This window comes from Pinus tabuliformis, chromosome 4_1, assembly GCF_031772625.1.
Source record: "Pinus tabuliformis cultivar Carrire ecotype Pingquan chromosome 4_1, CPIR1, whole genome shotgun sequence".
In the NCBI taxonomy this organism is placed as follows: Eukaryota; Viridiplantae; Streptophyta; class Pinopsida; order Pinales; family Pinaceae; genus Pinus; species Pinus tabuliformis.
The window spans coordinates 182,798,753-182,813,947 of record NC_142303.1 but is presented as its reverse complement, the minus strand read 5'-3'; the positions used below and the strand labels follow the sequence as shown (position 1 = coordinate 182,813,947).

Sequence of the window (15,195 nt, the reverse complement as noted above, 5' to 3'; positions counted from 1 at the left end):
CTGTCTAAAAGCTCTCCATATCACTCAATTTGAAGTACCAAATCAATTGCCTACCTTGCCCCATAGAGATCTCTGCAAAACTGAGCCTCATTCTTTGGACCCAAATCTGCCTTTCACATTTGAGCCAATGAAACATCATCAAATTCAATCAAACACCTTTGTACACAAACCTAGCCTAAAAATCAGTCATTACATCAGCCATCTCAAGCTTTCATTGGCCATCTTTTCTGAGATTGACAAGGGAAGAGCCATCTCCCGACCTGGTAGGGCTAGCTACCAAGTGAAGCATGGTTTGATGTTACCCTAGATCCTACTTTTCTCAACCTAAGGTAGATTTAGGCCCTAACACTAGAAAGAATACATCTAATAAACACTGTTTTGAGCCATACTTGTGTACTTTTGGATCTATCTTTACTTATGAAATTTATGTATATTTGCTTTGTTATTCTATATTTTTATATAGTAATGCTTAATTGATGCGTGAAAGTAGCATATATGCTTATTTACTTACTATTATGAACATTTGAAGCATTTCATGAAGGGTTAGATTTTGTTTCTATGAGTTTCTGCAATGATCTATATTTTAGGGTTTAGGGTTTACGAAGATTGGAAGAAGCCTTAGGAATTGGAGGAACGCATCACACTAATTGTTGGCTTGTTGGGGCTAACCCAGGTTCAAAGTTAGTTGCGCCAACCAAAAAACCCCTATATTGTTGGCCCTTTCGGCAACAAACCATGTAGCGTATGCTATAGTCTCACCTGAAGCAGTATTGGGGGGTGACAGAACTAGGTTTTTGTATCCAAAGGCCTATGTGATAGGTTCCTATGACCCCTAGGGCTTAGCTCTGTCTTCTTGAACCCTAACCCTTACGAAATAGATAATTATAGTAATTCATTTAAATAGCCTCTATACCTTCGTGAAGGTCATGCAACATTCATAACACGTATAAATTGTACAAATCCACCACTTTTGTGTATAAGATAAGCATTCATTCATATAATTTGTAATACAGAGCTAAAATAAAGAAAACTACAGAACTAAAAATAGATACTCAGATGCAAAATTATTTGATCAAATTTGCCTTTATTAGATGTATTCGTTCATGTACATACTATTTTTCCGTACGAACTCAATTGCAGGGGGCCACACACTCAGCCTACAGACTTACCAAGGTCTCTGTGCACTCAGTTGCAGGAGCCTTCCCCTTCGCCTAATTACAAGAAACATACATTTCCTACATTATCTTACTTGCCCAATAATGATCTTCTATCAATCGATGATCCCTTAGACTCGCTATGAAAATTCTATTGATATCCTTTTCTTTTACAATACCATGGTCCACAAACCATGGGTGGGTCTCAAAACCTTCGTAACACCTAAGCACCTAAGGGACTAAAGTCCCTTTGACTCTTACCATCTTCACGCTCTGCTTCCATAAATCACAAAGACTTTACATCTTTACAACAAAAAATTACAAATTTTGACAAAAGTTAACCCAAGGGTCCCAACACAATTTAGTGACTCATCCTTGAGTCACTTAGCCAGTGCTACAATCTTTGCTTAGAGTTTGTGGAAATCTAACTTAAAAAACCTGTAGATTAGTTGTGTCCCGCATAGCTGCCTACTGTACTTCCTCGATCAAATTCTCTTTAGTGGGCACTTCGACCACGAGGCCCATGGTACTTTGAGTTGTTGCATGACATTGAGCTTGCTCTACACTGACAGTGTTAGTTAGTTGGCCTCCTCTATCCAAGGCTATGTTCTTTCCATAAGAATGGCCTCTTTCCAGTGCAACTCTTCAAGTTCAGTCTAAAGCTACTTCCCTTCTTGTAATCTCGTGAACCGTTGTACTAGCACCAAAGTGCATAAAGTCAACCCGATCTCATCAAATTGTTGTTGTTTTTTTCTAAGGTCAATGTCAATACTCTATAGAGTGGTCTACTTCTACAGAGACGTTCATAGCTCCATGGACTGCTCAAACAATTTTTTGCAGTCCTTGAGTGCTGCATCTAGAGTGGCCATTCCGTCCTTGATAGCAACTTCACGCTACTCTCGAACCTCTGGCAGAGTCGTCAGATTCAACTTCAATTGTAGCTCTGAAATTTGTAGTTGTAACTCAAATCGAACTTGGCTGATTTCATATTTGGACTCCTTGACCACCACAACCAGCTTCTGGATCTTTTCTGTGGGCTCCACATCAACTGCAATATTAAATTTAGGTAGCATATTACATGCCTTTGTAATCGTTGCTTCTAAGTGCTAACTATGCGTAGAAATTTCTTCCTTTTCCTTCAGTACACGTGCCTTTTCTTCAAATATTTCCATGTTTTTGGTTTTAACTTCATTAATTACCAACAACACACTCTTCTCCTTGACCTTCATCTCGTCCGATACCCCTTGGTGTAACTCATGCAGGGTTTGGATAGGGAGTGTCGCGAGGTTGATATCCAAATTTTTAATCTATGAAAGCTAGGCATGGGCCTCTTCTAAGTCGACACGTAGGGCCCCTTCTAGTAACTAAATCACACAGTGATCCATAGTTCGATCCATGTCCAATACTATCATGCTTGCTTGATGTAGGCTCGCCTTGATTCCACTCGCTTGACCAACGCTCGCTTGCAATCGGCTTGTCTGGATCTATAGATTGTGCAGATCCTTCTACAAATTTCCCAATGCGTGCTGGTACTACTACTAAAACTAGGTCCATAGGTCAGTTGTAGTGTCCTAGACCTTATCACCTATTCTGTTTAAGTCCCCTTTAGTGATGACTAATGGATCCACAAGGAAAAAGAACTTAAAGTCGATTCTCAAAATGAAAAGTGTTCTAATGCAAGGTGGCATGCCATATTTATAGGTGAATTTGAATTTGAATCTAGTTGTTCCATCCAAATTTCTATCATTAATGCATCTTTGGCGACAAATATCCAAAGTTTTTCCCTAGAAATGTGACTTCCCTACTCCTCCTAACGGAAAATTTGTGATCCAATCATCTACATTGCATCAAAATGCTACTTTTTGACCAGGCTATGTGGAAACAACCACTGTGGCACAACCATCTTGGCGCCCTAATTTCATCCATCACGCAACTTTCTTACTTCATCTGTCTGATTTTTGGGCAGTGCAGTTTATAGTCTCGAACTTCCTTACAGCTCCCTAGAGTACTAAGACTATCTCACCATCATATAGTCATTGCACAGGGGTGGGATCACCCTTATATAACTTCAATCGACTTCCATTCACTCTTCCTGGAAACAATTCTCCATTCAGCTTTGTGAATTGAATTGCGCTACCATCTATAATTTCTTTTACTACATAGGGTTCAAGCCAATGAATTTGAAAATTTCTAGGAAATTTCGTAGATTTTTTTTCATATAATAGGACAAAATCATTAACCTGGAAGCTGTGTTGTTTTATATGTCAATCGTGCCATGATTTTTGGCTCTCCTTTTGCAGTTGTTGGTGAAATCCTGCTAAAACCGGGTCCTCCTCCAATTCTATCAGCTACATGAGGCACTACTCCATAGAATCGTTATGAGCTAGATCGGTCAGTGCTGCAATCCGTAGACTTGGCACAATATATTCCATGGGCATCATAGCCTCCTTCCCATAGACCAACCTAAAAGGGGTTTGGCTTATCAAATTTTTACAAGTGGTTCTATACACCCACATGACAGCTGGTATGTGCACATCCCAGTCATTCCGCTTTGCATTGCAAACCTTTGTTAAAGTGATTTCCAGGATTTTATTGAAATCTTCTATGGTTCCATTAGCTTGAGGGTGGTAGGGTGTACTCTTCTGATGATAAACCTGGAATTCTTCAAGAATCATGGAAATCGTCTCATTTAAGAAATGTGTGCCCTTGTCATTCATTAATATCTTAGGGCAACCAAATAGGGGCAAGACAAATTTAAAACTAAAATTTGTAGTGGTAGTTGCGCTACAATCCTTTACTAGTTGAGCCTCCAGCCATCACATCGAGTATTCAGTTGTTGTGATTATATATCGCGCTTTAGTCTTTTTCCCTGGTGGCTAGATTGGACCCACAAAATCAATCGCCCACTTATCAAACACTTGTAAAGTTATCTGTGGATTTAAAGTAAATGCATCCCTCCATGATGGTTTCCCCATCATTTGGCAAGAATCACATGCCCTACAATACTCTTTTGAATCCTTATGCCCAGTTGGCCACAAAATTCATGTGTGCAAGATCTTTAGCGCAGTCACTCTTCCAACATAGTGGCCTCCCACTACTCCTCCATGTGCTTCTACAAGGATTCTTGGTCGTTCAAACTCTAGGAAATGTCAGCGTAGTATCTCATCGAAGCCAATTTAATATAGGTTTCCAATGATCACAGAAAAGTCAGTCGCACGAACCACCAACTCCTTCCTCTGCTGTGTAGAATATCCATCTAGGGTTATGTTAGTTGTTAAGAACTGGATTATATTAGCAAAGTGATTGTCTGCAACATGAACAACAAATAGTTATGCATTAGGAAACCCTTCTCAATATGATAACACTTTTCATTAGGAAACCAATCTCAATATGAGAGAGATGATTAGGAGGAGCATTCAATCATTTGGGCTTCACAATCACCTCAAAATCGTACTCCTAAAAGAGCAATAACCATCTGAAAATCTTGCTTCCCAACACAAGCTTATTGACCAAGTATTTTAGAGCAGAATGGTATGTGTACATTTTGAAGTGCGCGACCCACAGATAGTGTCAGAATTTCTGTAGTGCATACACCATTTCCAGTCCTTTGCACTCTGTAGTCGAATAGTTATTCTCCAACTTTCACAATTTCCTACTTGCAAACGCTATAGGATGATCAATATCGCCTTCACCTAGTTGAATCAGAACCACACCTTGTGCAATATAAGAAGCGTCCACATGAACATGAAACTCCTTTTTCCAATATGGGAACACCAAAATGGGTGTGGTGACCATTTTATCCTTTAGAATGTCTAAATTATTCTGACACTCTTCATCCCAATATAATGTCGCGTCCTTTTTCAATAGTTTCTCCACTAGTGTTGTGACTTTATGCATATGCCTTGATAAACTTTCTATAATACCCCGTATGGCCCAGTGGCGCGCTTAGATGTTTTACATTCTTCGGGGTTTCCAAATTGATAATAATAACTATCTTCAAGGGGTCTACCATCAATCCTTGATTGCAATCCACATGACCCAACAATATTCCAAAAGGCACACAAAAAATTCACAACATGAGGCGTAGACTTGAAACATGGCATTTGACCAAACCAAATACAGTATAGTCATCAAATTAGACTTCTAAGAACTTATGGATAAATTCCTTAAAATTACAATTATCACATGTGAGAAGATCGTAGGTGCATTCTTCAATCCAAATGGCATTACCGTGTATTGAAAACATCCCCATTTCGTCACAAAGGTGGTCTTGTTGCGATCCTCTGGTGCAATATTGATTTGATGGTACCTCGAGAACCCATCAGTGAATGAATAGTCTTCCTGCCCTCCAACATTCTCCAGGACTTCATTGGTAAATGGTGTATGGAACGGGTCATGGATGCACACATCATTGAGTTTACTCAGATCTACACATATCTAGATTTCATCTTGTTTCTTCTTTTCCTGGACTACGATAGGACTTACCCAGTTTGACTCCACCGTCTCAATGATCCCAGCTTCTAGAATTTTGTCTAACTCCTTGCATGCCTTTTCCTTATATTTGGGATTCAAATTCTAGGGTCATTTTTTTACAAGCTTCACTTTTAGCTTCAAAGTAATTTTCATCATGCCCAGGGCCCCTACTATCCCCTTCAGATCTGAGAACTTAGTGGGAAACAAGTCTTGCTATTCACGCAATAGTTTTGTGACCTTATCAATTGTATCCCAAACCCAATAGTCACCTATCTTCGTAAACTTCAGTTGTGTGTCTGATCCAATGTTTACCTGTTTGGTCTTCAAAGACTCTATTATGTTAGGGATTGCTGATTTTGGTCCTTCAACTTTGCATTGTCCCTTAGACTCCAGAGTGTTGATATTCCTAGGGTCATCCTCTTCTTCTCCTGCGGCCATGTTATATAAGTCTAGCACATGGCACAACTGCATTTTCCAGTTTGGTTGAACCCATTCTACTAGTTCCTTAGGCATTCAAAAGGTTTCAAACTTAATTTCTTGGAGCGCTTTATCAATATATTCAAATCCATCCTCAAAGATGAAAGTCAACAGAAAATTTTCCTTGAGGATATCCCACTCGTCTGCCCCATGGCGTAGCTCAATTTCCAGGTACCAATATATCGGAATGGTATCCAAGGTATGATAAAAGATGTTCACCCATTCAAGTTGAGGTTCATCTCCCCAAGCTTTCGTCCACATCGCCAAATGTTCACACAGATCGTATTTTATATTGTATTTCTCTATCATACGAGTATTGGCATACTCGAACCTTAGCTTAGTCATTCATCAGTATTCCTTCTAGTCAGCGAAACTGGCCTTATGTGTACCCCACCAACAAGCAGGCGTAGCACACAATGCCAGATCTAGTGCCTCGAACGGATGTTCTTCTGGAACCTCCCTTTCAAAGTTATTCAAAAGAAAATTAACATCATCTAAACCATCATAATGAGGTAGAGTTCATACCTCTATGGATATGCAGTGAAGCGATTTTATCGACATGTTGCAGCATGACGTGGAGACTTCGTCTAATATGTTCTGCCAATGCTTAGGATATTCATCAGAATCTCAGGTGCAAGAACTATCTCTATCCCATGTAATTCATCTATCTGTTGTAGGATTGATCCAATCCTCATCTCACACAGTGATCTTATATATCTTGTCCACATCGTCTTCTTGTTCTTCATAATCATGGACTCATTCTGTGTATCGCACACCTTCATTTAGATCCAATGGAACAATAACTTAGAGAGCCTTTCTCTCAATTGTCATATTGCGCTTCTTAAGATTAATGGTCAAATTCATGTAAAAGGCCCAATCAATGCCTAATAGTGCAGGGTAGGGATTACTATTGTCCACTTTCTTGATCACTTCAAAGTCAGCTACGACGCTCACTCCTTCAATATCCACCGTAACCCCATATAGGCATCCCATAAGAATGAGCTTCTGTTGATTTTCCATACGTAGCTGGATAGGAGACCACTGTAGTGTAGGTCTTCCCATTCTTTCCCAAGTTTGTTTTTCTAGTACATTCGCGTAATATCCTAGATGAAGAATTACTTGATCCATTCCATATTCTCCAATCTATGCAATTAGCCTCATTTCACGACCTGCTCATTTCTTTCTTTTGCCCACTTTTCATACAATGCACTATTATGGAGGAATCTTGACCTTACCTGTACAATTATCAATCAACTCTTGGAGCCCTTCTACCACTTTTCTATCCCGTAACAGATTCAGAAAACTCTTTAGAAAGGTAGCTAATAGTGAAGGATCTACATCCTATGCTTCGTTGTTTCTTCCTGACTTCTCCTGACTTTCAGAGGTAGAGGCCTTAGCAAAGCTCTTTTTGGCTTCCATAAAGGTTTCCTTTTCCCAAGTTAGATCATATCCAATTTCCTTCTCATCAGCCTTGCGTACCCATCTGTCAATTTTCGGTTGCCTTCCTTTATCTTCTCCTATGGAAATGCCACTTCACGTTATGATATTAATACTAGGCTCTTATTCGTGAGGCTCTGCTCTCAATATATCAATATTCTGCTAAGTTTTTTGAGCCTTCTTCTCCACCATCTTGGCTATTAGTACCAGGCAATCTTCTATAACATGATTAGACTATCGGAAATACTGATAGGAGGGATGCATTGGGTTCTAGCAGTCATGTGCAAAATGAGCTAGTTCTCCAAAATTATAACAAATGACTTTTCCATGACCCTTTCCAACCCCTCCTCCTTGTCATCTTCCTTGGCCCTGAAACCCTCCATGCACTACACTTGCACCCTAATCCTAAGTTCGATTTTACACCTACATTCTATATGTAAGGGTTTGCTCCATCATCGCTTCGTAGCTTTGACAATTGTGCTCATCATGCCCTATTGATTTACAAAAATTACAAAAAAATTGTTGCAGAGTTTGTCCGAACTTCTGTTGAAGATGACAGTTGTCAGTCACATGTTTCCCAACTATTTGACAGATAGTGCACCACAAGGCTACTGCTATGCTTGGTGTGATGATGTTTTCTAGTTTTAGGGGAACATGACCTCCCCCTATTAGGTAATTTCGATAAACAGGATAGTGGTCCTTGTCATCACACTCGCCTTTGCACTTCAGGAACCAAAATTCTCTGTGCACCTCAGCCTCGACTTCCTTTCCCTTCTTCAAGCTCTATAATTTGATGTGCAAGCTTACTAGCTACAATTGAATCTGTTGTACCCCTACATTTTTGTCCTGCACTGGTGAAGCTTCTAGCCTCATGGTGATCTCCACGACTTCTTCTTATGTTCCTATTTTACGTTGTGACAATGGTAATCTCAGATGAAGTAGGAGTGAAGCAATGTACCAGTCTCTATGTTGAGTATTTGCAATGTTCATATGAGCCTGTTGAATCAGATAATTTAATATTTGATCAAAGTCCCATGTAGACTCATTTACCCTCTGTTTAATCTATGACTAATTGCGCTTTCTTCATGTTATCATCATAGATTTGTTGTGCCTTCCATACAACATTTGCGACGAACCAAAATTTTTCAAGGTCTTCAGTTCCCACACCCTTAAACACAAGCATTTTCATTGTATTCACCATGTTAAATGATGGAGGTGGAGGTGGAGGCAGAGGTGTAGGTGGAGGTGGAGGTGTAGGTGTGTGAGGCAGAGGTGGAGTTAGAGGTGGAGTGGATGGATGAGGTATCCCTGCGATACCTTGACTTACGATCTATAGTGCACTTTGTGATGTTCTCAGAATATTAACTTAGTCATCGCTATTAGATGATCTTAACAGAGGACTGTATTGAAAGCTTGATTCTTCGTTCCTTCTTAATTCTCTCCCACTTTGCATAGTCCCAAACATAAATTTAAGGGCATAACCCATTTTTCGCACAATAGCATTTTAATCTGGGTCTTCAAATATTTCAGGTACATACCTCTTGGTCCCTTGAAGAACCTTCTCTCTGCTTCACTGTAGCTGGAGTACATATCAATCATGAACTTAGTGATGAATCCTCCTAAAATACAATTGATCTAGTGGTCGACAGCTCGTGCGATGTTATTTTCTGAAGCCTCCAAGCGCTTCACTATTTCTAGTGTACACATAATAGGGTCATCAACCTTCCACGTACCCTAACTATCTTCAAATTTAAATAGCCACTCATGCAATTTATAGGGGAAGGCGCAGAATAATATTTCATGTTCATCTGTGAATAGGTACCTATTCATCCACTCTTCCTTCGATAAAGGTGGATTTCTGTTCTGCTGAGATGAAAACACGTGCAAATTCTGATCGATCCACTTTTCGATCACTTTCTTTGTGGGGAACAACTTATCACACATTCCTCAGCAAAATCCTAGTTCCGGCAATGGAACCATTTGTTGGCTTTTTGGGGCTTGACCTAGGTTCAAAGTTAGTTGTGCCAACCAACAGAACTCTAAACTGCTAGCCCTTCTGGCAACAACTTGCATAGCACATGCTGTAGTCTCACCCGAAGAATTATGGGGGATGACAGAACCAAGCTTCTACATCCAGAGGCCTGTGTGATAGGTTCCTCTAGCTCCTAAGGCTTAGCTCTGTCTTCGTGAACCCTAACCCTTCTGAAATAACAATAATTCACTTAAACAGCCTCTATACCTTCTTGAAGGTCATGCAACATTAATAAAACATACAAATTGTACAAATCCACCACTTTCACACATAAGATAAGAATTCATTCATATAATTTGGAATATAGAGCTAAAATATAGAAAACTGGAGAAGTAAAAATAGAGACTCAGATGCACAATTATTGGATCAAAATTGTCTTTATTATATGTATTCATTCAAGTACAGACCCGTTTTCCCTGCGCACTCATCTATAGGGGCTCGTTCACTCAGGCTACAAACTTACCAAGGTCTCCAAGCACTCAGCTATAGATGCCTTCCCCTTCACCTAAGTATAGGAAACAGACCTTTCTTGCCTTAGATTACCTGCCCAATAATGATCTTCTACCAATTGATGATCCCTTAGACTCATTATGACTCTTCTATTTATAGCTTTTTCTTTTACAATATTGTGGTCCATGGATGATGGGTGGGTCTCAAAACCTTCCTAACACCTAACCACCTAAGGGACTAAAGTCCCTTTGACTCTTACTATCTTCACACTCCACTTCGAAAAATCGTGGAGACTTTACATATTTACAAAAAGGAATTACAAAATTTGACAAAGTTAACCCCAGTGATCCCATCCCAACATTGACCTTTGGATGCACAAAACCTAGTTATGTCATCCCCAAATACTGCTTCGGGTGAGACCGCAGCTTGCGCTACGTGGGTTGTTGCTGAAAGGACCGACAGTTAGGGTTTTGCTAGTTGGTGCAACTAAATTTGAACCTGGGTTAGGACTCCTCAAGCCAATAAATGGTTATGTTTCAGGGACCAGGAACTATATAAGGAATGTGTGAAAAGTTGTTCCCCACTAAGAAAGAGATCGAAAAGTGGATAGATCAGAAACTACACACATTTACAGCCTAGGAAAATAGAAATTTTCACCTGTCAAAGGAAGAGTGTTTGAATAGATACATATTCACAAACGAACACGATATATTCTTCTGCTCTTTTCTATGCGAATTACAAAAGTGGTTATCTAAATTGGCGGTGTCAGCACAGTTCTAGGCTAAGTCATGATTAGGTTTTAAAATTTTTATTTTTTAAGATTAATGTTGTAAAATAAAAAAAAATAAAAAAAAAACACTACAAGAATTTTCGGTAGTGCCCGATTTTCCTATTCAGATAGTCTCCCCTATTTTTCAGACAGTCTTGTCATTCCTGTTTTATTTCCTATTTTTTTTTTTTTTTTTTTCCGATGGTACCAGAATTTCCGGTAGTGTTTCCCGTTTCAAAAAATAAAGTTGAAAATGCAACTGTTTTCAATTGTTCACATGTCATAATGGTGAAATATTTAATGGAAATCATGAGATTTCGTGATTGGATAGGTCACAAACTTTGGGTCAAGTCAAGTGGTAGTGGTTAATCGATTTGGTTGATCGTATTAGCTAGGTGTCAGTCATAGCCATAGCCATCCATTTCTTACCCCATTGATCTTAAATAAACCCATGTTTCCAATGTTAAAACGTGTTTGCAATTCAATCCTAACCATATGTTTAAATTTCAATGCTCGTTCTTTCTGTTTCGTGTAATGCGCTACCAGAATTTCCTTTAGCACCTATTTTAACAGAAATATACAGATGTCAGCAGAAACCTCCAGGCCAGTTTTGGAAAGACAATAACCCATAACAATATGGATAAGGAATATGATAGATATGAGATAACTATGACGTTTTTGAAGGTTGTATTTAATGAAGCTATATGGTCATTTAATAGTCAAGACCACAAAGAGAAAAATCAGCAGCAAAAGGGGCAGCGAGTCGGTTTTTCCAGCAACAAAGTGTCATTTTTCCTCTTGTTCTCATCTACACTTGTACTTTTGGTTGCAATTTGATGGGAGATCTTTTTAATATCTAAAAGACACCCATGTAACAAGGAAATAGTATAACCACCAATTTAGGAGAGTTGGAGTTGGTGCCTCTCTCTCTATATATATATCTTTTGTAAATATCATTTCATGGTTGGATTTTGGTTCATCTGAAGACTCAGCTTAATAAAATAGCTTTTTTTGCACTTCATGCTAGAGGATTTTTTGATTCATGTTATATCTAATGTGTGGTTTTTCTATTTCCTTATTCCAATTTTCTGAATTATAAATTTGCAGTAGCTAGTATAGTATGAATGAGAATCATTAAGAGGATCTGATGATGACTTATCTACTATCCAGTTTCTTGTAAATTGTAATATAGGTTCAAGTAGAACCTGTGAGTGAAGGTTTCACAAAGGATTTGTGAGATACTTTATACATGTTTTTACTTTCTAGTTGTGTTACGATATTCCAACACATAGGAAATAGTTAAGCATAACTTGGTCTAGTGTAGAGTTAAGTAAAGTGTGTTTCCTTACTATGTACTTTTGTAACTTACAATCCGACGGTTCATTCTCTCCTCGATATTACCAACACTTGATCCGTGCCTTAACACCCGATTGGTCCATGATCTCTATTTAAAGAGCATGGAGGGTCATTTGTAGGGTAACCATTCATGAGAGAAGCTTATCTAAATTTTCATTCTTTCATTAATAAATTTCCTGAAGTGGCTGCATTGGCTCAGGTTGTGGACTGCTTCCCTCTTTGAGGGTTTTCACCACGTCAAGAATACTGGTGTATTGATCTGTGATCTGTTTGTGAGTAGTGTCCTTTGGTGTTTTTTCTAAGGAACTTACCTTGTAAATTCCTACATGGTATCAGAGCGATTTGAGGGCTGCATCCGTTGGTGATCCAAATCAGAAGCCGGTAGAACTGCATCCCACTTTCATTTCTTAGATCTACTATTATTGACTGCTTTCGGGCCAATAGGACTGCTCTATTGTTTTAGGAGCATCTGTTCCAGTGAGGAACCCCTTTCGTTTGACGTGAAAAGGTTTTGGTATCCCTATCTATGTCATTTTTAAGATCTGGAGGTATACAATTTTTATTTGTAGTTTTTAGTTATTCTCTCTCTGATTATTTCAGTTTATTTAGCTCTCTATTTTTTATTAATAGATCTGTACTTTCATTTCTACATATGCTCTTTTCTACATGACTCTGTGTGATCTAGGAAAATTAGAAACAGAATGGAATGATTTTTCTCATGCGTATTCTCTTTTCGCCGCACCTTAGTGTGATCTCAGAAAATCAGAAACATGGAGGAAAATCGTTAGTTTCCAGGTAAATCTAACTTCAAACCATAAGGTTTTTATTTGTATGTCCATTTTGGGTTTTGTGGTTTTTGTTTTGTATGCAAAAAGAGATTTCTCAAGTAAGCACACAGCCCAAAGCTTCGGTGATTTAAAAAAAAAATACCCTTCCTCTTTTCCAAAAATTACTAACCTTCTAAACTAGTTCATTTGGTCCAAAGTTACTTTATGAGAATAGAGGTCTTGAGTTCAAGTCTTTCTTTTTTTTGAGCTAATTAGATTAAGTTTGGAAAGGGAGCAGTTTTTTTTTTTTAAATATAACATTATTATTCATTTCCGCACATTCTCGCACTTCGTCGACTTCTTCAACAATGTTTCTTCAAAAAGCCATAACTTCTTCATCCAAAAGCTGGTTTTATAGCTATTTTTTTTAATCAACCTAATTTTTTGAGATCCTTCCATTGGAACACTTAGTTTTAGTATCTATATCTTCAACTTCTGTTAAAATGGAAAGTCCATGCCAAGTTATTATTGATAGCACCAACTACTTCCAATGGTGGTCCTACGTTGTGGATTTACTTAGAAGTAAAGGTTTTTACAGAATAGCCTCAGGCCAAGAAACCAAACCGAAAGATGAAGATAAGGCAGCCAAATGGGAAAATAGGAAAGATCAAGCACGTGGGTTGATAGGGATGTCTATTTCTCCAGACCTTAGACTCCATATCAAAAAACTTGATACTCCTATTGAAGCAATGAAACATATCACTAAAGTTTTTGGAATTAAAAATGAACTTAGAGCCCATCAACTTGAAAATGAGTTGGTTACATTGGACCCCAATAATTTTTCTTATCAAGCCCATTTTAATCTTTTAAATGATAAATTATAGCAGTTAGTGTAGTATGAGTGAGAAATCATTAAGAGGATCTAATGATGACTTATCTATTATCCAATATTCTGTAAATCATAATATCAGTTCAAGTAGAAATTGTTAGTGAAGGTTTCATAGAGCATTTGTGAAATACTTTATACATTTTCTTACTTTCTAACTATTATTTTCCTTGCCAAGAAACAAAGTTTGTTACAAGGAAACAGAGTTTGTTACAAGGTTGTTTATGTAGTTGAAGTGACTGTCTTAAGATACTTAGTTTTCTTGTGATATTTATCAGCTACCTGTTATCTTTCTTCTACTCCCCTATATTACTCACTTAACCATGTAATTTATTCTTGCCAAAACTTTCCAAATGCATGAAATTTAAAGAAGAACACAATCATTTCAAACTCCTTCAGAAGCCATCCCACCACTAAAAAACCCTTTTAAATTTTGAAATGAAATCATGATATGTAAGGCTTACTCCCTTTGCAGTCTAGGAGTAACTCCTTGTGCTAACATGTGGATAGTTAGGGTAATTGGAAGCTTGACGACCCTATTGTGTGGAACCTAGAGCTAGTGAAGCACTTAGAGGCTTCAGAAAACAAAATCGCATGGGTTTTATATTATTGGATCAATAGTATTTTGCGAGTACTCATTACCGAATTCAAAATCGATATGTCCACTAGCTATACTGAAGCAGAGTGTAGGTTTTTCAAGAGGCCAAGAGGTAAGTACTGTTGGAAATAATACTGAGAGGGGGGGTGAATCAGTATTATCACATTAATAAAACTTTTTCATTTCCATAATCAGATTCATATATGCTACTTCCACAACTTCTTATGATTAAGTTAATTGATCTTCAATGAGTGCATTAGAACATTATCAACCATATTATCAGATAACAGATGCCGTAATAGAGAATAGATCATCACACATAAGGCACACACATGAACACCATGATATAAGGTGGAAACCCAATGCGGGAGAAAAACCACCTGCTGCAAGTCATCTCAATCTTCTTCTTAATAAGAAAATCTTTTTACAATATTTGTACTGGTGCAGTCTTATACCAGTACGGGAGCTACAACCCCCTTTGCTCTTGTACTAGCCGATCCATTTACTAGTACGCAGGCTGCTACCTGCTACAATGCTCCAAAGATCTCCCTTAGCTTTTTTACTAGCTTAGATACTAGTACATAGGCACTGGCCTACAATATTCTCTCCTCCAGGTACCACGTTTCATCAATTTTCAGACTGGATACACTGAAGCACAACACATAATCTGAAAGGCCACTTTTCATCCAATTTTCATACTGGACCCAACAACAACATTGAAGCTCATAATCAAACAACCTTCTGAATCACCCAATCACTAGATCCATACATATACAATGATATTATGAGAGTTATC

General features: G+C 38.2%; 1 pseudogene; it reads right to left on the bottom strand.

Moving 5' to 3' along the window:
- Positions 1 to 2,047: 2,047 nt before the first annotated feature.
- The window catches only part of LOC149174815 (cysteine-rich receptor-like protein kinase 27), a 78,295-nt pseudogene continuing 65,147 nt past the window's right edge, over positions 2,048 to 15,195 (bottom strand).